This window comes from Corvus kubaryi, unplaced genomic scaffold (assembly GCF_017639235.1).
Source record: "Corvus kubaryi isolate FWS band 111438036 unplaced genomic scaffold, C.kubaryi_AGA036_p1.0 37312, whole genome shotgun sequence".
Classification (NCBI taxonomy): domain Eukaryota; kingdom Metazoa; phylum Chordata; class Aves; order Passeriformes; family Corvidae; genus Corvus; species Corvus kubaryi.
This window is the reverse complement of record NW_024581098.1, coordinates 1,738,894-1,764,427: the sequence shown is the minus strand read 5'-3', so window position 1 is coordinate 1,764,427 and position 25,534 is coordinate 1,738,894. Positions and strand designations below refer to the sequence as shown.

The 25,534-nt window shown below is 35.2% G+C and overlaps 1 long non-coding RNA gene across 1 annotated transcript; it reads left to right on the top strand.

Moving 5' to 3' along the window:
* The first annotated feature begins 4,014 nt into the window (after window positions 1-4,014).
* Window positions 4,015-25,534, top strand: LOC121665172. Its single transcript, XR_006016259.1, has 3 exons — window positions 4,015-4,025; window positions 19,874-19,879; window positions 25,453-25,534. It is a non-coding gene; the product is annotated as an uncharacterized LOC121665172 (long non-coding RNA).

The window sequence follows — 25,534 nt, the reverse complement described above, 5'->3', positions numbered from 1 at the left end:
AAAAGAGTAGAATGTTTCACTTTGTAAGTGACTACTTCATTACAGGTGATAAGGAGCAAGGCATGATCCCATCACTTTCAGGAAATTTTAGGAAAATGTCTCTGAAGGTGAAATGTTAATGCAAAAGAAAAAGCATAAAGAATAAATGTGATCATAAGAGTCTTGTAACTGTTGATTTCTGTTGTAAACAAGCAGGTTTAGGGCCAAAGTTGTCAGTTAGTCAAGTAGTTTTCTCTTGACAGAAATGACCATGAAATCTTACAAGATATATTAAATAGTCCCTTCATAAAATAATTAAAGCCATTCAAAACACCATATACTTAAGGTGCTCCTTCTCCTCAGACAAATCTCTTTTGAGAGAAAGGATGCTGACCTTAACAGAAAATTCAAAACTTGACTCAATAAAATAACTAATAAAATAATCAACAGCTCTACACTTGTAAGATGGTCCTGTGCCAAAAGTTAAGAGATTTAACCCAAACAAAAACCTACTAAAAATATATGAAAATACATGTGATTATATGATCAGATGGTGAAAAGCATTGCTGGTCCATTTATGTCAGCAAAAGGAGCACAACATATCTAACAAGAGGCAGCTCATTCATCTGGGTGGGTGGAGCTCCGGTGCCCAATCAAATACAAGGCAAATACATTAAGAGAAGTCACTGTTCCCCATGTCTGGGTAAGAAGGAATCCTAATGGGCTTCAAAGACAAATACTGTTTTCTGAGAAGTCTGTACAGCTGGGGACTCTGCTCACATACTGCACTGCTAATACTACAAAGCCAGATTTGCACTACTCACAGGTTTCTGATGGGAGCTCTAATTTGACAGAGCACTGTGGCTCAGAGACGTGAACCTTTTTTTCTTAAATAGGACGCTGAAATGAGCATGTCCACTCTTTCACAGATTAGAAAATATATATTGTTGAGAGAACGCATATTAACAAAGACTACTCATAGCTGTAAAGCTCATAGAAAATTCTTATAATGCTTTTCCCTTGGTGTGTTATTGTATGTGTATATGGGAACAGAATAAATACTGACAAGCGCGTCCACCCAGCAGTAATACCCATTTAGTGTGCTACACAATATAGAGGATTATCTTTCAGACTTTAGTGCAGTTAACAACAAAATCAAGCTGTTTTATGCTTCAACATCTTCCACCACAGCACTACTTAGAATTAGAAGTGGTATTGAATTTATATTCTAAGTATGGTAACAAATCTAACTTTATATATAATAAAGTCTTTTCACGGCTTAAATGAGAAGAAACTTATTGAATGTTGTTTTGGTTTGTTAAAAATGTGTTTCTGCACCATTGCAATCATTCAGATATTCACCTGTTACAACACTGCCTGCCAGTTGCATCCTGAATGTGCAGAAAGCTGAAAAAATGTGAGTACACTAAGGGACAAAAACTAAAAATCATAGTCAGTCATTACACTGCTTGGGCTTGGTGAAGTTTTTTTTTTTATGCTTCCAGGTGTTATATTTTATTTGTAATGAATTTGCAATTTTTCTGTTACTCAATACATTTAGAAATTGCTTCCTCATGTACCAATCTCTTATTTTTACTGACCACAAAGTAACAAGGTTCATATGTCTGACAAATAAAGTGAAAGAGGGATATGTTTCTTTTCTCCCTTTCAGCAAAGGAGGCAAAATGTTTCACAATATATTAACATTGAGATTAATATTTAATGCTTACTTTTGAAAATGATTATTACTGCAGTGTGGGGGTTCTATAATTCAACTATATTTCTTAAGACTGTGTAGTTTAGACTTTTGCATACTCAGTATTTCAAAAGACATATATTCTGAAATTTCATTTCAAATTTTTTTTTGCTCCAAATTTCTTGAAGTATTTCTTGTTTTCTCAAATTTTTATCTCCATTTTTTGTCACTGCAAAGATTGGTGTGTAACCTAAGTTGCCCTAATTTTTTTTCTTGTTGAAATTTTGCTGAAAAGTTATAGAGAGGAAAGGATTCCATTAGCTCTATTCCATTCAGCTTCATTGGGTTTTCTGTCTCCATCTTGGATATCAACTCAATCTGGTTTTCTTCCAACATTATCTATGCTTCTGCTGTTGATAATCATCAAGTGGCTGCGCTGTATGTTTCCATGCATGTTTCTCCATGTCTACCAGAACATCTCTAATGATAAATGTATGTTTACATTGGTGAGTGTTTTGATGGGTAGACAAGACTTCGCACAGAGAGTAACTATTGTATAAATATATCAATAATCAGAGCAATGAGACACCTTTCTCCTTTTTATGGTGAAATAATTTCTTTCTCTTCATGTGGTATTCATCTGAGCACTTTCTCCTGGTGCGCTGTTTTCTAATCTTCAACCTACACTCTCATTCAAGATCTGTAAATTGCATGTCACTTGTCTCAGTGCTTTGTTCTTTTAATAATCTTATTTTATACAATTTACCCCAAACTTGCAATTTCGAATTCTCTGTGATGATGTACATCTGAGAAGAGTTTGTTGTAGAACAGCAGTCTTAGGAAAAAAAGAAGACAGAAAATACCAGGGGAAAACAAAAAGAATTCTCTTATGATACCTTCAGACAAATGAAATTAATCTTCCCTGATATGTTTCAGTCTCTGGAAAAATCTCATTAAATTGCGCATCAGTGTGTTTTCTGTGATGATGCAGTATCTAATCTTCTTTTTCATAGGAATATGATTTTTTTTTTTAATTTGAAAACAAACAGCAGAAGAAAATATGCAAATTCATTTGGATTTTACCTCAAATAATTGTAAAATTCCTAGAGAGAAAATTGGTATATTTGCAGTTAACTCAGTTCCTGAGATTCAAGCTCTTTCCAAGTCTGTTAAAGCCATGAACTTCAGCATTTCATGTAGTTCTTCAATAGAAATTTGCCAGGAAAAGAACTTCCATGTCCACAGTGGTATAAGAGAGGTGTCTCCCAAGGGCTTTGCTTTATTAAAAAATGAAAGTAACTCCAGAATTTCCTGAATATGAAAGCACACACTGTCCCCAGCTCAGTGAGGTTTTTGAGAAACCTTTTAAATTTAAGCATATAGTTCCCTAATAAGACTACTTCTGCTAGGCACATGTAGAATTGGGCCAAATGCTGCCACCTTTTCCTCAGAAACTTTCTATTGTGATTCTCTCCTCCTCCACTTCCCCATTTAAACTAGATAATGTCTGGAGAACCTCAGAATTAAAAATGACAGGGTTGGAGACATTTCCTCAGACAAGTCTCCATTCAAGCCTCTTTGAATGCAGAAACTTGTTTCATAAAGACATCTCACTTTGTACCAAAGCTTGACTGCTTTCCTCATGGTGCACTCTCCCAGAAGCAATAATGAAGGAGAAATATTTTCTCCATTATTATAGAGCAAAGATTAAACTCTGCTTTTCCAAAATTACTCAGGAACTACCCTTTCTGCTGAAAGGCAACAAGTAACTAATGGATGTAAGGGTGACTAATTGATTGAAAGAGGAGGAGGTATTTTCCCTGTTGCCTGCTGAGAAGACTGGCATTTTTGGCCCCTGAGAGGACATCTCAGGAGAACCTTCTGCAACCTTCTTCCATACCATGGACTGTAGCCTTTCAGGGTTATTTACAGAGAGTCCTGGGAAGCAGGGCAAGATGGCTACAAAACAGACAGCAGAATGTGAACTATGGGAAGTATCTATACAGAAAGAACTGAAGAAGAGAAGAAGCACTTCCTTGTAAAAAAAAAAAAAAAAAAAAACCAACAGTTTTGGTACTTTTGTTGTATTGGAGGTTAACTGAGAGGCTCTCTGTAGATATTCTGAAATCAAAGCACAGACCAGAACCCAGCCTTTGATTAGGAGGTGTGAGATATGCATTCATATATACTCAGCCACAACTATTTTGAAAATACCTTCTACAAGCCTTTGTGTGTCTCTTCTTCAATAACTGTCCTGTATTAACATAATTGAAGTTCAACATTAATGAACAGATTTCTTAATTCTTTACTCCATTGTTTTGCTATCTTTTATCCAGTCATAAAGCCACTAGTCTATCTCATAGGACGGTTTGTATTGAAAGGGACTTTAAAGATCATGTAGTTACAGCTTCCTGCCATGAACAGGTACACCTTCCGCTGGACCAGGTTGCTCAAAGCCCCATCCAACCTGGCCTTGAACACTTCTGGGCATGAGGCATCCACAACTCTGGGCAACCTGTTCCAGAGTCTCACCAACCTCAAAGTAAAGAATTTCTTTCTAATGTCTAAGCTAAACCTATTCTCTTTCAGTCTAAGTTATTGTTCCAGAGGATGATGGTTAATCCAGTAGGTCAAGTGCAAAAGTGTGGTACCAGAAATGTGAAACCAAATATTTTTACTTTATTGATGCTGTTTGAGTCTACTTCCTGTTATTAAACCTATTATTTTCAGTTTATTTCTTGATAGAACATGGTGTTACAATGTCCATAATACTATGACACAATTCAGGAAAACAAGAGAGGTTTTGAAGCTATGATAATTTGCTTTGTGTTAAGTAGTAACTATAGCAGTCTAAGAAATTTAAACAAAGCACAAAGTGAAGAGCTCAACTGACTATGAAAGCCTGAGTGGGTGCTCTAAAGAACTCTTAAAATACTAGACAGAAACCTCATAAATTTAAATATATCATTGCAAACAACTGTATGAACAAATGTGGAAAATTCTTACTACTGAATCCTTCTCTGTTTAGAAAGAAGTAAAAAAAAAAGTGAAAATTTGTCAAAGAAAGTCTGAGGAAGGAACAGTTCCCCAGACTGTTAGCAAGGAATAGCTGATTATCTCTACTCATTGTTGACTTCATTATTCTTTGAAATTCTGGGAATTCCAGTAGGCTATTTTCTGACAACAATGGGCTGTTGGAAGAGATCAGGCTCGTATGAAGACATCTATAAATTTTATCATTACTAATTCACATAATAGCATATTCTTTTTCAAATTTCCCTTATACATAGGGCCAGCAGCACAGTGATATAAGATGTTCCTTCAAGAGCTGAAGTGTCTTAAATGTCTCTTGTTACTCTCTGTCTATCTATCCATCTAGGCATCATGTGGCACTTTCAAAATACAGGCAACAGCCACATAGTACCGTCCTATTTATTTTGTCTGATTGATGATCTTTCATATCAAAGTAGGGATGTTTCTCAAAGACTGACAGATTAGATCCAGTATTGACACTGACTGTTGCAAAAATGAGAAGGGGAAAATGGTAGCTGAGAGAAGACATTGTCCTTAGTCATTCAAAGATGACGGGAAAATGATTATTATGATGACGACAGGGAATGTACCCTAAATGAATAAATCATTTACAAACACTTTCTAAATTTTGCTCTCCATGTCCAAAGTAAAGTGGCAGTTACATGGCTTGTGCACCTGTCTTCCTGCTACAGAGGGCTAATTCTTTTGGCATATCTCTTCCTCTAAGAAAATATCAGAAATACTTCTCACAATAACCGTCAGACTTTAAATTCACTGAATATTGCAGAAACATATTCCATTTGGATCTTCACTGGGAGAAACAGCACTGTGAAAATTGAGAGGAAAGACCTGGCTTTTGATTCAGGAATGCATGTTGTCATTCAAGGAATTTACGATTCAGTTCTGTTCACCTAATTCTCAAGCATTGCATTACCAGCCCCATAAAAGCCAATTCCTAATGTGTGGTTTAACTACCAAAGAGAATGCATTAAGCTCTTTATGGTGTTTAGAGAGCATTCATGGCACAATGCATGCAGACTATACCACTAGTCTATTCTCTGCCAATGGCTTATCAACTGCAAGTTAAAAGAAAAAAGATTAAAGTATTCACCCACATTAAAACCATGATGTTCATTTCCAGGCATAAAAAAAGAGATTTTGTTAGGAATATTATTTCATATTTTGCTCACGGGTAATTTCACTGTACGCATTCAAAATAATATGAGTTTTAGCTGCAACAATAATAAAAAATTCTATGTGAAAACCTATTTTGTGCAAACTCCATCTGATTCATAACTGAAAAGATTTGTAATTGCTGTGGTCCTAACCACTGTTGCAATAGATCACAGAATCATGGAATCATTAGGGTAAGAAAGCACCTTAAAGGTCATCTAATTCTAAGCCCCCTGCCATGGGCAGGGACTCCTTCCACTAGACCAGGTTACTTGGAGACCCATCCAGCCTGGTCTTGGACACTTCCAAGGATGTGACATGCACACAGTAAAGCATTTCTTCCTAATATCTAATCTAAACCTACCTCCTTCAGATTAAAGCCATTCCCCCTTGTCCTGTCACTAAAAGTCCCCATCCAGCTTTCTTGCCAACCCCTTTAGATATGGGAAGGCTTCTCTAAGGTCTCCATTGAGCCTTCTCTAGGCTGAACAATCTCAACTCTCTCAGCCTGTCTTCATATAGAGGTGCTCCAGTCCTGTATCAATTTAGTGCCTCTTTACGGATTCATTGCAACAGGTCCACATCTTTCGTACGTAGGGTACCCCAGGGTGGCACAGAGCACTCCAGGTGGGGTCTCACTAGGGCAGAGTAGAGGGGAAGAATCACTTCCCTTGACCTGCTGGTCACACTTCTTGTCATGCAGCCCACTGTGGTGGTGGCCTTCTGGACAACAAGCACACATTGCCGACACATATTGAGCTTTTCCTCTCTAAACATGCACAAGATTTTCTCCACGGGGCTAATCTCAATCCGTATTCCTTGCAGTTTGTGCTTGTGCTTGGGATTGCCCTGATGTATTTTCTTCATATACAACTAAAGAATTTCAACCTTGCGTAATTCATTTTGTTATGTGCTGTTAACCTGTGCATGCACAGTACTCTCCTCTCAGGAGAGGTTTCAATTTACTCACCTCAGTAACCTGCACCCAGAAATGTCTGTGAGAAAAAAGCTGGAACAAAGATCAAAGACCTTAAATCCATTTACCTCATTCATACTCTCTTTCAGATTCAGTTTCACGGATATGCTTGAAGAGCTTATTTCACTTTTCACAGGCTCTTGACACAATTTCTGATTCTGATGCTCTTTTTATTAAGATTAAGGTTTATTTAATCACCTCTGCTTTGATATTACACAAAATATGACACCCAAATTAATATCAGCTTTGTCAGAATTTGGAAATGCAACTTTTTTCCCAACATCACTCACTCACTCAAATAAGCAAAAATAATTAAGCTTGCATGTGAATTAGCTCAGGAGAAAGTGACAATATGATAGGGATAGCCACAGGAAAAAAGTATAGTAATAATCATCTTCTTCTAAAATGCTCTGAACCAAACACTTTCTAAAGGACCATCTGTGCTCCATTGTCATAAAAAATAATTAAAACACAGGAAAGGTATTTAAAAACATTAAAACAGGAATCTCCAGAGAATTGCAAAGTACAAACAATTATTGTCTACAGACAGAGCTGTAAAAATGCAAAATCTCCATCAATGAGCCAAGGAGGAAGGTTTTCAAATGAAGTTGCCCTTTTATTTCTAATTAAACACATACTACGTATTATTGCACAATTTCAGGTAAGTACTCTCATTTCTAGTTCTTCTAAAAGATAAATTGTGCAGTAAAACATAAGCACTAGAATGTACTTGAAATTTTTCCTAAGTTCAGTAGACTAGGTATCACGTCCTATAAAATTTTATTTCAGTAAGTTTTTATTGGAATCATTTTATGCTTACTGTACATAAAAACTGACCATTAAAAAGTAAGGAAAATAATGTTTTCAACACACTTTATAAACATCTTTTCCAAAAATACAATTCTCTAAAATGTAATTGTTTAGACTGATCTTTCACTTGGAGGTAGCAGCAGCAGCAAGCAAAAAGGTGTAGTTCAAATAAAATTTGGAAAGAACCAGATAGTACTTTAAGAGTATTTGTAGACTCTTCTAGAAGAAAATCATGCAATTGGAAATTGTAATTTTCCGAAAAATGATGGATCCAGTTGAAAAGTCTGGTTTCATGTAAAAAGACAAACCTGCTCCTTCACTTCCACACTAAACTGAAAATTCTTGAACAGCACTCAGCAACTACTTTTTCCCTCAGATGCATTTTATGTTGATTTTTTTTTAATGTGAAATAAAAAATAAATACTGGGAAAAGGGAAATTGCATCTGAATGACAAGTTTCATGGGAAAATTAAACATTTTACAGAGAAAATTAAGCTAAAAATGGAGAAAATTCAAAACAATATTCATCCATTTATGTTGTTTTTGCATGAGATGAAAACTCTTTGGAACTTCAAAGGAATGTCATGCAATTCTATTACATTAGAGATGATGTTAATATATTGTTGAGGTTTTAGTAGCAGGATCCTTTCTTGACAAGTTTTTTCTGCTTTGTTGAATGCTGACAGACCTTGCCTTGACAAAGCAAATGTCACATTCTATGCAACACATAGCTAAGAGATTTTCTATATTTCAAGAAAATAATAGTATTGCCTTTAACTGGAAACAAAAAAATGCCTCATGACTAAAGCAAAGCAAGCACCAGAAACAGTGTCTATTGAATAAAGCAAAGTAAAGGAAAAAAATTAAAACAAATCCAACCAGCTAAGCTGAAACAGGCCCAGTTAACTTTTCAGCAGAAATCATGTGGTAGTATTAATTTATCTTGTTGCACCTCACTTGACATAGCCAGAGAAAAACATAGGGCCTGAAGAAAGTTCCCATATATAACTTTCAACGTAAGTCTTAAATGAAACTTTCTTCCCCCTATACCCTGCCTTAATCTTCTTCAAGCATTTTCTGTGCTTGTCTTCATTTTATAAATAAATTCTAATGTCTGGGGTTTTTTTGCATTTTCCTTTTTTTGCAAACTCCTTTGTCAAATTAAAACCTCATTCCTTTTTAATAATTACATGGTCATAGAATTGTTACAATATAATCTGAATTACTGGCAAAAATAATCAGAAATATTCTAGCATTCCCAACATATCATAGTCCACGGATGAATTTCCTAGAACACAGACTACTCCATTAACAAGAAAGAGACTTTTATTTTGTATCCGTTTGTCAGGTGTCTTATGTTAAGAAAACATTTATCAGATAAATCTTGTCTACTTGAAGCTTCAAATGATTTTTCCAAGGTGTTCCAAATCCTTCAGAGCTTACTTGGGAAATTACTAAGACACTGGGCAGAAGGGAAGATCCTGGGATAAGTATGTAATTAGGAGGTAAGTCAAAGACAGGAGGAAAATTGTCTTTCTTTTAGATGAGGGTCTTTGACAGTTCTCTGTGTTAAGGCCCCTATTGTTCAATATATTCTTAAACAATTTAGATAAATTTATGAAAAATGAGGGAACAGTAATAAAAGTAAATGCTTATTATGAAGAACTGGAAAAAAGAAATTTTGAGATTGACTGACTTGGTAGATTATCTGGTACATAAATAAAGCTACACACATGTGGAAAAACAGTTCTAACTTCAGATATTAAACAATGGACTCTGAGATAACCTTTATTATTCAGAAATGGAATCATAATAACCTTGATGAATAAAGACTATCAAATCAAAAATAAATTCAAAATAAGTCCTTTAAGCTCGCAGACATAGGGGTTTTTTTCAATTATCTGAGAGACAGGAATTGCATTTAAATTCCAACTACTTCACTTCTGACTGGCTTTTAAAACTGGTCTAATAGGTATGTTAAGAAAATGTGTTTTCCAAAACTACTTTGCACTAGAAACAGCCAAAGGGTTGCTCATACAAATGTGATCAGTTTAAGTTTCTGTGTGCCACTACTGTAGAACTGGCAGCTGACATTTATGCTACAGAGTACTTGAATGGATACTTGAATTCTAGGTTATGCAAAGAATTATAGCTATTAAAAAATTATACATACAGGTGACAGATTATTTGTCTGAAGACAAAATGCCTGAATTGGGAATGCATCAACAACCCAAGAGCAGATTAACTGTGAACCCAGCATGTTAAGGATGAAGCCATTATTGCATGCCACATGTTGGGAATATTCTGGAATCCCACAAATCAGTTATCTGAATTTACTTTCTCTTGTTTGCCTTTAGCCTTTTCTGTTTTTTGATTTTACACATTCCTATATGGCTACCAGAAATGATCTTTCCACAGCACAAAACAGTTTGAAGACATTTTGAAAGGTGGGACCACAGGCGCCCCTGTGTCAGGAGTACTTTGCTCTGTGCTTTGCAATCTACTTCTGACCATCATTTAGTGAGGAAGATGTCAGTACAGACCACATAAATTAGAGACCTGATATGATAGAAGCAATGCTTTGCAAATGTGAAGCACAGAATGCCTTTTTGCTGCAACACGTACCATGAAAGCTGTTAACCCTAGCTAACCCTGCTACTGCCTTTGATGATCAAGATTATGAATGTCAGATTAGAGTCACAGTCAATAACATACCTGAAAAGAAACATCTCAGGTTACCTGCCCAAAAAAGGAGATTGTAATTAGAGACTGAGGTTCAGTTCTCATTTCAGGCCAGCTCCGAGAACAGTTGCATTAGTGTTTCTTTCATTTGTTGGAAAGGGACAGCCTTGCAGATTTTTATCTTGATTTACATTTGACTGCTACTGAAAAAGAAAATGTGCTTGAACAACAGTGATTCTACGTCTTGCTTCACTGATACAAGCTGTTTTGCATAACATACCCACATCACCCTTTCATTCTCTTGCTCTTGGGAATCGATGCATTAGTCTGAGCTTGCTTTACTTTAGCATGAGCAGGAACCACAGCTGTTTTAATTCAGGGAGACCACTGAGTTTATTGTCTTTAAACAACTGGGGTGGATTAATGCCATTTCTGGATAAGGCCAAAAAATAATCATTTTTAACACATATTTATACTTCCAGTAGCAAATAACCTTGACTACTGTGGAGGAATACTTGATTAAATCAACACTCATATAAGTTACATATTAGATAGAAAAGATAGTTAAACAATACGCTCTGTTTAAACCGATGCTGTCCAGCATGAAAATTCACAAATAGAATGAATGTATGAACCAACACAAGACTTGCTATTAGGACTGACTTGCTAACTTCAGAATATACTTCAATGATCTAAGTGACATGGCTGATGAGTTTAAGTTGGCCACAGTTGTTCAGAATGACAAGCAGGAGACCAGGGTCAGTATTCACAAGCTGTTGCAGTTCAAAGAGATCTGGAAATGACAACAGTGCTTCTTGTCACAAGAAGATCTTGTAAGATCAGCAGTGTTCATAAAAGTTGGAGTGCCTAATAATAGATGCATGAATATAATCATGACATTCAGCCTTTGTCCATGACGTTGATTAAGAACAGATATGTAACTATTTAGACTTTTCTTCATTTAATATTTGCTTACAGTATAATAGAAACATTTATCAGTGAATCTTCAGACAGTTGTGCAAGAACATCTTACAAAGCATATTATTTTTTTAAATTTTCTTCACTACTGCAAAATTAATAAGTAATTTTTTTACTTTATCCATAGACCTGTATTACTTTATCCATATACATCTTCTATTACAAAAATTGATGCTATGTGACGTGACAAGGCACTCTATCTCTCTGGGTGACATGGTCCCTAAAATGAGGGTACTTCATGTTGAAAATATTGCTGTCAGGTGTGTTAAGAGATTTCTTCCACTGGAATTAAACTGATAGGTTATGGCAGTCTGGTGAGACAATGAAGAGTGACAGGAACTGCATCTCTTAAGATTGTAGCTAGAATTTGAAGGAATCAACAGTGGGAGAAGTGTTAAATACTTTTCCAAAATTACATTAAGATTCAGTGCTTTAAGTCAAGAGAAATAAGTATAAACCACCAGGCAATTACAGCACAGAGAACTGCTCAGGGCTGACTCATCTAAGAGACTCAAAATGTGTACTGTGACATTCAGAGTCATAGACATCACATGGCAGAGGACTGCCAGTACCTGTATTCTGAATTTTAACTAATTTCCTGAAAATTATAGATTTAATTTAATTTTCTAATTGCTTGCTCATTCTGTTTGCTGACATTAGTACAATGTATTTGGAACCGATTTTTTTCATTTTCATTAGATTAGAACAAATGAAACAAGAACTGAGATAATTTGAAAGCTTTGGCTTGGTTTGCAGGTTAAGTCTTCTATCATTAAAAGGGCAACTCTGTATGCTATTAAATGGAAGAGCTGTAATTGTACTGAATAATTTAAAGTTAGCTATTTCTGTCTCCTGACAGGAGAATCTCATTAAAATATTTGCAATAATAAATGAAATTTTTTTTTCAATTTGAGCCTATTTGTGAGAATAAACTTGGCAACTCACAGACATATTACATAATTTGCTTCCATTGTGTACTGTTAGTTCCTAGTGAGCATCCTCTTCTAAAAATCAGGCCACTGGGAAGCTCTGCCAGTATTCTTTGGGAAGTTTTAGCCATCCAATACAAATAAACATGACAGATTTCGATCCTGAGAGAAAATTCACTCTTTTCTTCTACTACTGCACTGACATCTCCAAAATTATATTTAGTTTAGACAAGTAAAAGAAGAAAAAAAAACCAGTAGACTTTTCCGAAAAATTTCTAGCAATGACAATTTTTTTCTATTAGCTCAATAAATATTTGCCCTCTCCAGGAAGAATTACTGTAAAAATAGTTTTCCAAGACAAAGGTAAATTTATATCTAGACTAGAAAACCATGTGTCCCAGTAGTAGGAGCAAACATGTAAATGAAAATAGTTTGTATTGAAGAGAAAATTATTTTTATATAAATTTCAAGGAGGAAGAAATTAGTTTAAGTAAGCTCTACTCTTGTCCAATCAACCATTCTGGATTTGGAGTTATTTTGTGCATTCCTGGCTGGCATTTTTGGTTTTTTTCATTGAAACAAAATACGGGTTCTGCCTCACAAGTTTGTTCCCTGATGTGAACCAAGACAAAGTAATAAGATTCAACTGGGAGATTAGCTTCAAATATGCTGATCCAGACTCAAATGCTGAAAAGGAAGCAGCTCCGAAGTGTACATCTCTTGTAGAGTGTTATGTCACCTACCTATGCTTTCTCAGACAGGGACCAGATTAGATGATTGTGTGTTGCAGTGAAAAGCAAAGAGGAGAAAGTAATTGATTCATGTTTCTCTGCTCTTCAGATTAAATCTGCATCAATGAAATACATCAGAAGAAAATTGCTAGGTAGAGTGGGCAGTAATATCATGACCAAACACAATTTTTAAAAGACAGCAGTAAAATTCCAGTAAGTGTGTAAAACTCAACGTGATGTATGGATGGATGTGAGAGTTTACCTGATGTAAATGTAAACCTGAATAAAGACAGGCTTTATGTTCGGTCACTTGTCACATACATAAGGAGCTCCACATTAAGGTTCACAAGCCTTGTGCTACTCCTCACTAGTACAGATATTGACATCCTATTCTAAAGTAGTGGCTTACAGGATCCTTAGGAAGACAGTCCAAGCAGATGTCTCCATGAGTTTAAATTTTGATAGACTGTGGATTCAGAAGTAATTTTTGTTCCTTTGGATTATTGAAGTAGTATAGTACTCTAAAGCACATTTCCATTAAGTCAATATGCTTATTTCCATTACCCTGTTAAAGCTTTTTCTAGAGAGTGTCTTTTCATGATGGAGAGCAGAGGTATGACAGGTAAATTTACAAGCTAAGTACACTTGATGGCAAGAATCTTTACCAAAATATTTTACTCAGTTATATTCATCTGGATTCCTTCATCATGCTTCTGCATAAAACAATTTAAATCAGCAGTCATCCTGCATCTGGTTAGAGAAATGACTACCTCCACTGCATTCTACAAATGAAAGAGGACGTGGTACAAAGAGAGCTGAGAGCTACAGAATGTATGATTGACACGCTAAATGATGTGCCAAGCTGATTAAATAAATCCTTCTTCAAATAGAACCAGTTATAAAAAAAAGTGACAGATGTATATTTTCTGCTGGGATTTATACAACCATCTGGCCTTGCAATTTCCAGATGGAAGTTTCACATTAAGTTCTCAAACTGAGATTCTAAGGTATTTGAAAGATCCGTGTTTTCCTTTTTTCAAGTATCTGTGGGATAGATGAAGTGCTCTCAACACTGATGGTTGTAGCTGACTAAGGCAAATTGAATTTTTACATAGTATGAAATCTATTGCTTTGCCAAATATTCCCTTAATAAATTCATTCTATTAAAAGCTGCTGCATGATTAATTAAAATAGTATCTTCAAAGACATTTGCAGAAAGTCAGAATTTCACAGCTCATAGCAAACTTTAATGAGACAATTAAGCCATAGAAGTGCTTTCATTCTTGCATTTGAGTTTGTTTGCTATATTTAACTTTATACCATAAGGAAGCCTTTCAAACTTGTCTTTTAGTGTTTCAGAAGAACTTTCAAGAAACTAATATTGTACACAGGGCATGAACAGATATACCACGACTAAAGACATTTAGGATTTAAATTAAGGATGACAGAATTGCAAATGGAGATAGAAACACCAAGCTAAACAGGCAAAATCTTATGCAGACTTTTAATAAAAGATAGGTTAAACATTCTGGAAAGTATATGTGGTCTAAACTAAAATACTACACTGTAGATAAATAATCCTATGCACAAGTGCAAATAGTGAATGACATCATGGAAACCTCTGAGAAATTCACAGAAATCAAGAACCTAATAACCTATCTGAGGTTACTGCCCCCTCAGCCTGACCTCATTTGTTGGTTGACTGTTGAAAACAGTGATTCCCTTGTAAAGTAAAGGGAAAATACAGAAATATGGAAATACTTGACAATATCTCTCAGCTCTTCTGGCTGCAGAAGAGGATTGCAGGGGGTGAGGACTGCCTCGGAACATAGCACAGTGTTCACTTCTATAACTCCTTCACATGAGTCATGGAGCTTCCTTCAGCTGCTACAGTTTGAAGAAAACCACATGCTTCACCAAAAAATCTTCTTCTCTTACCTCTTTGAGCTACAAAAGTTAAAGTACTACATGCTTGATACTTTCCACTGACTTTCAGCTCCTACTTGAGCTGTAGAACTATTTTCCTTCGTCCTGTCTCTTCCATAGAACATGGACCGCAAGTCATTGTGACCATTGCAATCTGTGTGCAGTATTTATTATGCCAATCAATTTGTTTACAGAGTAGCTTCATATTCAGAGTAATGACTTATAACTCAAACCCCGTTTGATTAATTTTACTTAGGAGAAAAACACAAATGGGAGTTATCCCAAAGTAAATGAATAAATACATACATGCACACATCTATGAATGCATACTAGATAACTGCACAGTATTAAAACCTTGAGAATTTAGCCTAGGTCACAGTTTCAAAATATGGGATGCTGACATGGGATAAAACTCATCTGTAGTTCTGCATATATTATACTCCCTCTAACCTGCCAGCAGAGGACAAATTGCTCATTCCATCTTATACACAATATAATCATGACAGCTGAAAAAAACAATAATTATTAACTCAGGTAAGTGATAAATAACCTTCTTTATCTAGTAAATGCTTGAAGAAATTCAACTAGGTGGCTGGTTTGAAGATGTTAAAAGGAAATAAACAGCAAAAGTTCAAATCAGGATATTTACTTTAGCAGAGAAACTTTAGACACTTTCTCTGTTGGCAAAAATACATTTTTTTTTTTTTTACCTAGAGGCTTTTTGGGTTTTGCAATATTGCTGAAAGTAACCTAAGTGCTCAAAACAAGCCTTTTTAACAAGGCACGTGACCAAAAAAATGATATATTTTGAAATTAAATTCACTTACTCAAAATTTAGTTCACCCTCTTTTTACTATATATACACTGTGACAATAAGTAATATTAGTATGGGATATGTTAAATAACAATTCTTGCATTCGAAAAGATTCTTATTTTGGAGTTAGACATTCCACCTGCTACTTCTGTTCCAGAATATTGCAGATCTTTGCAGCAGCTTTGCAAGATTTTTAGATCCATTTTTGGAAGGCTCGTGTATATTACATATTCCTGAGGACAGTTTGCTTTTTAAGAGTTGGACTTACTTACTGGATGTTGTCACTATTGTTGTCACAGGACATCAACCAAAGACAGTAAATTTTGAGGTCATGAATAGTCCAGCATTTACATTAAAAATCTGGTCAGCAAATGGTATGCAAATAATTGTTTAAAAATTTATTAATTATAGATTCTGTCTTAGTATTAAACATTGCATTGAACACTGATAATGAGACAAACATAAAAACAGACAGAGAATGTAAATATGAGAAGAGCTATTTTTTTTTATATTATATTTTTCACTTACTTGTTAAATTTAATTCTTAGATTTTATTACCTTAGACATTTGCCTTGGATAAGATTTTGCCTTACCTTATATTGAAACACATTTTCAAAGTCCAGTTATCACATCTTAATCATCATAAATTTTGTCATTACTTTCCTAGTTTTGATTTTTAGTAACTAAAAATATCAGCATGCAAGAATCTAGAATGAAAACACCTATCTTCATCACCTATATTATAGTGTTCCATACCATCTGCATCACCATTTTGCTTTACATTTTCAGAACTAAGATATCACTTGAGAAAGGTAAAGACCAAAATATTTCAATTATCAAGAGTTGATACTTATAGAATCTTTTAAAATTAATTTCTTTCCAAATTCCTGGTCACAGCAGTGTGGTAGCAGCACATAACATCTCGACCTTTTAAATTAAAAAAATATCATGATAGTGATGGTATATTCTCATTAAAAATCCCTGTTTTCAGAATAATAAGACTTGCTCAAAATAAGTAAATATCAAAATATGAAACCTGATATGGCGTCTCTCTCCTGTCTCAGGATCCACTAAATTCTCCTTAATTTCAGATTAAAATAATAATTTTTTAGCAATTTTTTTCTTTCTCCTTTATGTCACATTTTATGGCATAGTAAGAAGCCATGGAATGTGGAAGGATACACTAATCATTGAAACTGAAGTTTGCTGCTGAATCTTAGTATCTTTTGCATGAGGTATTATTTTCATAACCTGTTTATTCCTGTTTCAGTTTTTTTAAGACAGATTCTGACTAGATCAGCAGGAAAATGTCCAGTCCTTGGGCCATAAAATGAAACATTAAAATAATCACTTATATTCAGCTATATTACTCCCTCTCTGCAGCCAGAACACCTGTCCTCATGTCTAAGATTGTTCACACTTGCTTAATCAGCAGCCCAGGAATCCTTCATACAGTCATAGTCAATCTGCCAAGTTACTTGAAAACAAAGAGGCTGGTATTTTCTTATGAACATTTCAGGCATGTAACTTTTACATTGAAGGATTTCTGGGTTTGAGGGAGCATAACCAGAAATTTAACGTCAGGCAGCAGAATGGAAGCACACAGAGGATCTGCTTCTGATGGCCACTGCTGATGTGAGGTGACAGATCTTCTAATGAAAGAAAATTTAAAAACTCTGAATATTGTTAAAGTCTATAGCATGCACTGACTAGGGAATTCTGAAAAACTTTCCAATGCAGAAAAACAGACACAGAAATTCAAATATGATTCAAGACCTGAAGATTAAACTAAAGACAATTAAACTGCTTCATTTATTGATTTGTGGCAAGAAGCCATTTAATCAATCAGTGCAAAGCTGCTAAATGCTTTCCCTTTAAAGTCATGAGATAAAAAGGTTGATAAATGCCACCAGTTAAAGTCAGATTTTAGTCTTGTGTTAAGACTGTCTTTCAGTACTGCTCTGTCCTGTCCTACTCTCCCTCTATGCTTCGGCTGTTACATCAGCAAACCATAAACCCCAACAATATTTTTAATCCACATTTAGCCTAGTCTGGCAACACAGACGGTAAAAATTGAGTATAAGGAGTATTATGGAAGTTTAAATTGTTTAAAATTGTAATTTTCCCCAATTTATCTCTCAGTCTAGTAGTGAAGTTCCTTAACAACAGTCATAATGGAATCATAACTGTTATTAGAATTATAAAGTATAATTACAATAAAATTAGTGTTCCTTAGACAAAACTACATTATCATGAAGTTAATTACCATTCTGCATCCTTGAAATACTTTAACTGAATTAGAAAAAGGCACATTAAGACCAGTCCCATTCTTGTGTCAGCAGTTAAAACTTCTGCCATAAGTACAAGCCAAAAGGTGATGCTCAGGATGTATTACACGGTCTACAAAAATGCACATAAATTATGTTAGGAACACAGAACATGATATGATATGAACATCATATCATGACATGATATATTTCAAATATACTAGCCATACATTTTTAATGGCATAACTTTTTGCAAGGTTAAGACCTATTCAATTAGAAAAAAGTTACACGGACTAAAGAACATAAGAAGCAATAGTGAAATAGAGATCAGGCTTTAAAAGTCTTCAATACACAGGTAAACTTCATTTTATCTACTTGTTTTAATGGTTTCTCAAAAACTCAAGAAATTTACAAGCAGTTTTTTCCTGTCAACACATTTTATTTGTAAAGACAGATGGAAAGATGTTTTTTGAAATTTATACCACATTCAAAATATCGCAGATAAGAAATGCTAAGCATTGATGCAGTTTTGCGTGTGGGAAAGGTCTGTTATGGTGTCTCAGGCTGATCTGATGTTTTTGTGATGACAAGATAGTGTTTAAGATTTCAGCTGAGAATGAAGCCTTTTCCTCTCTTTTACTGGAGTTGTTTCCCTTCTAAAACCAATTTCAATTTCAGGTCTTCCAAGGTATCTAGAGGATGGATGATAGGTTTGCTTGATTGTTTTGACAAGAGCAGTAGGTTCATTTGGCTGGTGCACTTAAAAAAGTGTCAGTTTTCCAAAAATATTACTAGCAGTCCTTGCAACACACACAAAGGTGAATGAGCAGATTAGTAGACTGATCTATCTCACATCAACGTTCTGGAAAGGCTGAAGGTAACTTTACTTCTCTTGATTTTAATTAAGTTGTAGTAAATTTCTAATCCACAGGAACTTTATTTTTCTACAAATATCCCAGCAAAGTGCTTCTCACAAGTGTATTCCTGTCAACACAAACGTAACCCTAGGAACAATTTGCACAACATCTTCATTAACCATTTCAGAACTACTAGGAACTTTTATGATTATAGTCTCCTTCTCTTTGACAAGTCCCCTGAACTAAAAAAACAATGTTCTTGTTTGTAACAAGTTGGGTTTAAACTTGATTTTATCTATATTTTTTTTGAAAATATTTTAAGGTGCTTTCATTCTGAGATCGAGGTCCTCAATTTTTAGTACAGTAAATCTCTACATATTTGGATTGTGTTTCAGTAACTGTTTTTATTATAGTCAAAACACTCTTCTTTCATTACTAAAAAGATAAATTTAAAAGTTAATATTAAAACTGACATGAAAAGATACCAGAAAAAGAAACTGGATAGTGAAGAGGCAATTGGAGAATCAAATCCATGACCAATACAAAAAATTATGCATATTTATGTGCATCTGGCTAAAAAGTATGCTAATATCCTTTAATTAAATAAATTAGTAACTTTTCCTTTTTTTTTTTTTGGTATGTTGTAAGGCTGAAGATGGTTAGACATGTATCTTGAATGACACAAACCAGAAGACAACAGCAAATTAAATAGAAAGCTAAACGGTCACAGAAAGGAATACAAGAAAAAGAAAAAATATGTAAACAGAACACTTAAAGAAAGAAAGCAAATAAAATGTATAAACGTCAGATGGAGAGAAGAATAGAAATGGTTTAGGAACTTAATGAAAGAGGGAAAAGAAAGGCTTTACCTACAATTAACTAAAAATGTGTGTTTCACTTGCTTGGCCAAAAAAAATCCTAAGAAAATTAATGGAGAGAAGGAAGAATTTTGTATGACTCATATTACAGAGGAACTTTTCACTAGTACAATTTTGTAAAATTGAATCATTTAACCAATGGAGAATGGGGTTGATCAGCATTCGATCAAAGCTAAAAGCAACTGTTGAAAATGTATGAATATTTCCCATAATTTAGTTAGGAATCGTAGCATTTGTAATTGCTCACCATTTTCATGCCACACTCAACAAAGCCTTTGGGTAGCCAGTGACTGAATTAGATAAGTTGCATCAAGCAAGCACAAGCTTTCTTATGTTTCTTATTGACATTGTCTCCAATCCCAGGTAGAGATAATTTTCAGGATTTCCCTTACTATGTGTTTCTGTTTCTGAAAGCACAGCCTGTGCAGAATGGTCAGTCTCCACTGCTCCTGCCCTCTATGGTCTGCTGTACCAAAGCAAGTTAACGCAACAAAGCCTTCATGTTCCATGAAAAATTACCAAGAAGTGTAACCATGGGAAAACAAGGGGGAAAACTTCCTTTGTCAAAGGTTTTTGGAGATTTACCTGTAAATCCATCCCTAATTTCAGTCAATCCTATGTATAGCCAATAGACTCACAGCCCAAAGAAGCAATATTGAGGACTTAGTGAAATATCCCATAATGCAGCATCAGTGGCATTGGTTCGACTCCTCTGCAGTGTAAATACATTGAAAGAATCTAGAATAACTCCCTACAGTGTGCTGGCAAAAAAGGTACAAACCTAAATTAATGACTAGACAAAGTCATTAATGTTCATATTTTAAAAGCCTTACTGCTGATCCAGAAACAGCCAAAATGTTATGAAGAAATTACTGGTAATCTACCCACAAAAAAAATTTACACACGGTTATCACCGTTTTGCTAGTATCTGCCTTGCCTGGAAATAGCCAGGATCCTCTAAAAGGTCATATTGTTTCAACTGACAAAAAATTATTCTGTCCCCTTTGTTTCTTTTAAAATAAATTGAAGAATAATACTGGAACAAATCCAATTAAAAGATGGGTGTTTTTCAAGGAGTGCAATTGTAATTTAATTTTGACAAAACTGAACCTGCAGCTTTTAAACATGGAAGGCAAATGTTCTTTGAATTGCGGCTGAAGAAAAACAAAGTCAAAATGAGTAAGACAGAATAAGATCTTTCTGTAACAGCAAATCTTTAGTAATTCCTATTGTCAGTTTTTACAGAAATGCTGGAAACAACTCTTCTCACACTTATTCTTCAAACAAAATTTGATAAACATGGGTGCTTATCATTCATAGTAAAATGTATAAACTAAAGGAGGCACAACTCAAATCTACAAGATGAGAAAATACTAAATACAGAAATAGAGAAATACATAAGCATTGATATTTTATAGAGGGATAGATTTAAATTTCATTTAAAGAATTTCATTAACAATATACTTCATTCCTAGGATCACATGACAGTGACATCAGAAGGAAGACATGCCTTTTTATGTCAGTGCCATCTGCCACTTATATTCTGGCACCAGCTTTTTTTCCCATGTTTTAGTACTCACAAAAATGCTTTCATTTGTCACTCTAAAGTAATAGTAATTTTCAGCATTGCTGGGAGCCCAACACTGCATGCATATGGGGAAGGTTTAACATACTGTAAAGGCTTGAAAGATGAGCTTAACCTTGCAGTGTCGTACTTAGCCCTGTCCTTTCTCATCACCTGCCTTCACAGACTGCCTGTGTGATGGCAGAAGGGCTGCGTGCAGGGGTGTGCAGATCAGTACCCAACAGAGCTGGATCATCAGGTATCGTGGTTTAACCCCAGCCAGCAGCCAAGCCCCACGCAGACACTCACTCACTCCACACCTGTGGGATCAGGGAGAGACTTGGAAGAGTAAAAGAGAAGTCGTGGGTTGAGATAAAGGCAGGTTTATAGAGAAAGCAAGAGCCATGCACAAGCCAAGCAAAACAAGGATTTAACTCACTGCTTCCCATGGACAGGCAGGTATTCAGCCATCCCCGGGACAGCAGGGCCCCATCATGTGTGATGGTGACTTGGGAAGACAAACATGATCATTTGAAATGTTCCTCCCTTCCTCCTTCTTCCCCCCACTTTACATACTGAACATGATGCCATCTGGTCTGGAATATCCCTTTGGTCAGTTGGGGTCACCTGTCCCAGCTGTGTCTCCTCCCAGTCTCCCATGCACCTCCAACTCCCTTGTCCACATGGCAGTATGAAAAGCAGAAAAGGCCTTGGCTCCATGTTAGCAGTGCTCAGAAATAACAAAAGCATAAGTTTTGCAGTCAAGAAAGCTGAGAAGCAGTCAAAGAAACATTAAGCCACCTCAGATCCTGCTTACAGATTTAAACTCAAAAACTCAAAAAAGTCAGACATCAAGCTCAGTAAGGCTGGGTACCCTAGCTGAAGCTAGCTCAAGTGGAAGTAATAATTTTAAAGTAAAATGCAAACATGCTTTTAGATCTTAAAATTAGAAATCTGTCTACAACATATGCAAAACAAATCTTTTTGATTTTTTAGTTATTCACAGATTATTTAATTCAATGTAGTAGAATTAATGCAAGAAAAAAGCAATGCTTATGAACACATTTCATTGATTATCATGGTAGCTATTTTCATCCTTTTTACCACCAGAAGTCAGTTTATAAAATGTCACATATCATTCTTTTTCAGAAAACATTGTATTTCTTCACACCTTGTTTTTGCGATAAACCTGGTTTCTTTTGCCAAACAGTCAGAAATAGTAGATGCATTTGCTTCCTTGACTTTATGGATGGCTGAAGACCACCATTTGGTTTAAAAAAAAGCTAACTTTTGGTGCCTCCAAACTATATTGCAGCAACAGTATGGAACCTCTTTAGCCTGTAGATTAGCTCGTCATGAGACCATAGGAAGAAGCAACATGGGAAATTCATAAGTACTAAAATTGTGTCATCTGGTTTTTGTTAGTATCAGATATTAGAGTCACAGAAATCAAAACAAAACCAAATAAAAATAACCACAGAAAAAAACCTCCCCACAAAAATAACAAAACTGCCCTAGCAATAATAAAAGCCCCCCATACCCACCCACCCCACACACACGAGAACCCAAACCCACCATCTGAATGGTTGCAGCTCAGTGCTGCCTGCTTAGAGAAAAATAGTATTTTAGCATTCATATTTAAGTATCATTCTTCAAGTTCTAGAAAGATACAGGAAGTCAGCAGAACAAAACTGAGCAATTTCTGTGAGCAAAGATAAAACAAATTCTTACTGTGGAAGCAAATTTCTTCTTCTGGAGTTAATTGCATGTCAAACCTGCTGGATGACATAAAAAATGGGTAAATCAAAATAGGTATAACTTGTTTCTCTCTCTTGTGCTACTGAAAAAAGTTTCACAGTTTGAACAATTTCTTCCTTTAAAAAGTTTCAATTTTGTGTGACAAATTACACTTCTGCATTCTTAAAGAGCAGCATGTCTGAGAAAAATAAAGAAACTTCAAAAACTTCTGTTGATAATGAACCTCAGCTATAAAAATTCCAGGAGAATTCTCATGGGGATGATAAAGAATCTTTATAACCCTATTTCAATAATTCAGATTAGGTTATTGATGATAGGCTTGTTTCATTATATTATTTATTGCTGTTTCATTATTTTCCCGAAACAAATTCCCCATCTTTCTAGAGAACTTGTATCTGTATTGCACACGGCACTAAAACCTCAGTGCAATGCAATAAACAGCAATTTTGATATCAGCTAAGGGAATCAATTCAAGGTGTCGCACAAAAAAAACCCCACAAGCCCCACAAAAACTCCAGAAAACTTTGTTTTGTTTGTTTTTGGGTTTTTGTGGCTTTTTATTTTTTTTTTGAGAAAGCAATATATTTGTTATGGAGTAGACATAATTGACAAGGCTTTAAAGGTAACAGGTTTCTGCTTTGCTGAAAATGAAGAAATTATGTGTAAGGGACAGAGAAAATTATTTCTGAATATAAGATATCTGGACTTACAGAAATTAAGCCATTCTTGGATACTTTTATAATCCTTAGAAGAAACTCAACACCCTAAGAGATAAAACAAATAAGAAATATGTGAAATCTGACAAAACACCTTCTCTCTCCCTGTTACTTTTAGCTCCCTTTCAATATCAAAGGACTATAGCTGTGTAGTACAATGTAAAAATTAAATGTGAAAAGAGTAGCCTTTGCCTTTTTATTTTTAGGAGGATATTTTGACTTCTGATGTACAGAAACTCTCAAATTCATTTATAAGCATTATGAAAAATGCAACAAAAACTATCTAAAAACCTGGTCGTCTGATATCCCCATCTCTTTGACATCCATAAAAATATACAAGAGTCTCTGGCTGAGTCAAACCAAAGATCCATCACACCTTGTGCTTTGTTTCAAATGATGGGTAGTAGACCTTGTCTGGGAAAAAGGAAATGTAAAGTTACTACCCCAGATTCCAGACTCCTATAGTTTGCAGCTCAGAGACTTCCTGACTCAGAGATTTGTATTCCATAGCCTGATTTGATTTTCCTGGCATGAGCAGATCCAATTACTCTGTGGTGCCTGGAAAAACGTTGAGCACCCATTCATCCTGTTGCAAGGAGTCCTACAGCATAATTATAGCCTAGTCATTCCAAATTCAGTCATCTTTCAGAAACCTTAGGACTTGATAACTTTGTCACCTTACTCTTCATCCATTTACACATATGTTAAACAGCACAAGTGTCACACAATGTACTACTGACTTTCTTCCACTGAGAATGAAGAAGAAATTTTTACTCTTTGCTTTCCTTTCAGTTTTATTTATTTTTACGGGTTTGGGGTTTTTGTTTGTTTGTTTGAATTCGTGTGAAATTGTTCCTTTTTATCTGCTGGTTTCCCAGAGACACTTTGAAGGGAAAACCTTGTTTAATGTATTTTGGAAATCAAAGCAACCTACACTGAATTATACATATATCTTACAAAATATGAAATACTTTCCTCATACATATCTGTATACCATGGAGACTCATTATTAAACCACAAGGAATGCAGCTCTGAGGGCACCCAAGAGCAAATCATATGAAATAAAAGCACAACACAGTGAGAATCAAAGCCATGAGCAGCATATGATGATTTCCCTTTGATTCTTTTAGCCATTCAGTTATTGTTAAGAAGTAGTTTGCAGGACTGAGTGAATAAAGAGATCAGCACACATGGTGAGATTATTAAAGCACATTCAGAAAAGTGTCTGGTACAGCCCAATCCATTACAGCCTACTGCAAAAGTGTCTCATGTTTGGAACCCTATCAGAGCAGTGATTTTTGAATGAAGCAAAAACTAATCTGTTTGCTAATATATAAATTATGAAGACACAATTAAGGATAAACTTTCCCTGAAGTTTGTCTTCTAAAATACAAAATTCTTTCACTTGAGAAGAGAAAGAAGATATAGTTTATGCTATTCTATATACAGTATGCTAAGACCTATTAACTGACTTAGAAAAGAATCGATACAACTGTAGTACAAATAATGATGTCTTAGGTTTTAACTTCTATATTTTTCAAATCCTGTACTGCCTAGTGTGTAACTCTGAAGTTTTTTGTGGCCTGTTAGCTGTTGTTCTCTCATGCTGGTTAGACATAACAAAGCCTCTCTAGGTTTCCATATCAAGGACACCAGGCCCCAAAATGTGCAAAAAGCCTCTGAAGGGGGGCAAACTTGAGGTAATTACATCATGAACTGAGGTTATAATTGTAGAATTAACCCTGATATGCAAATGGACCAAACTTA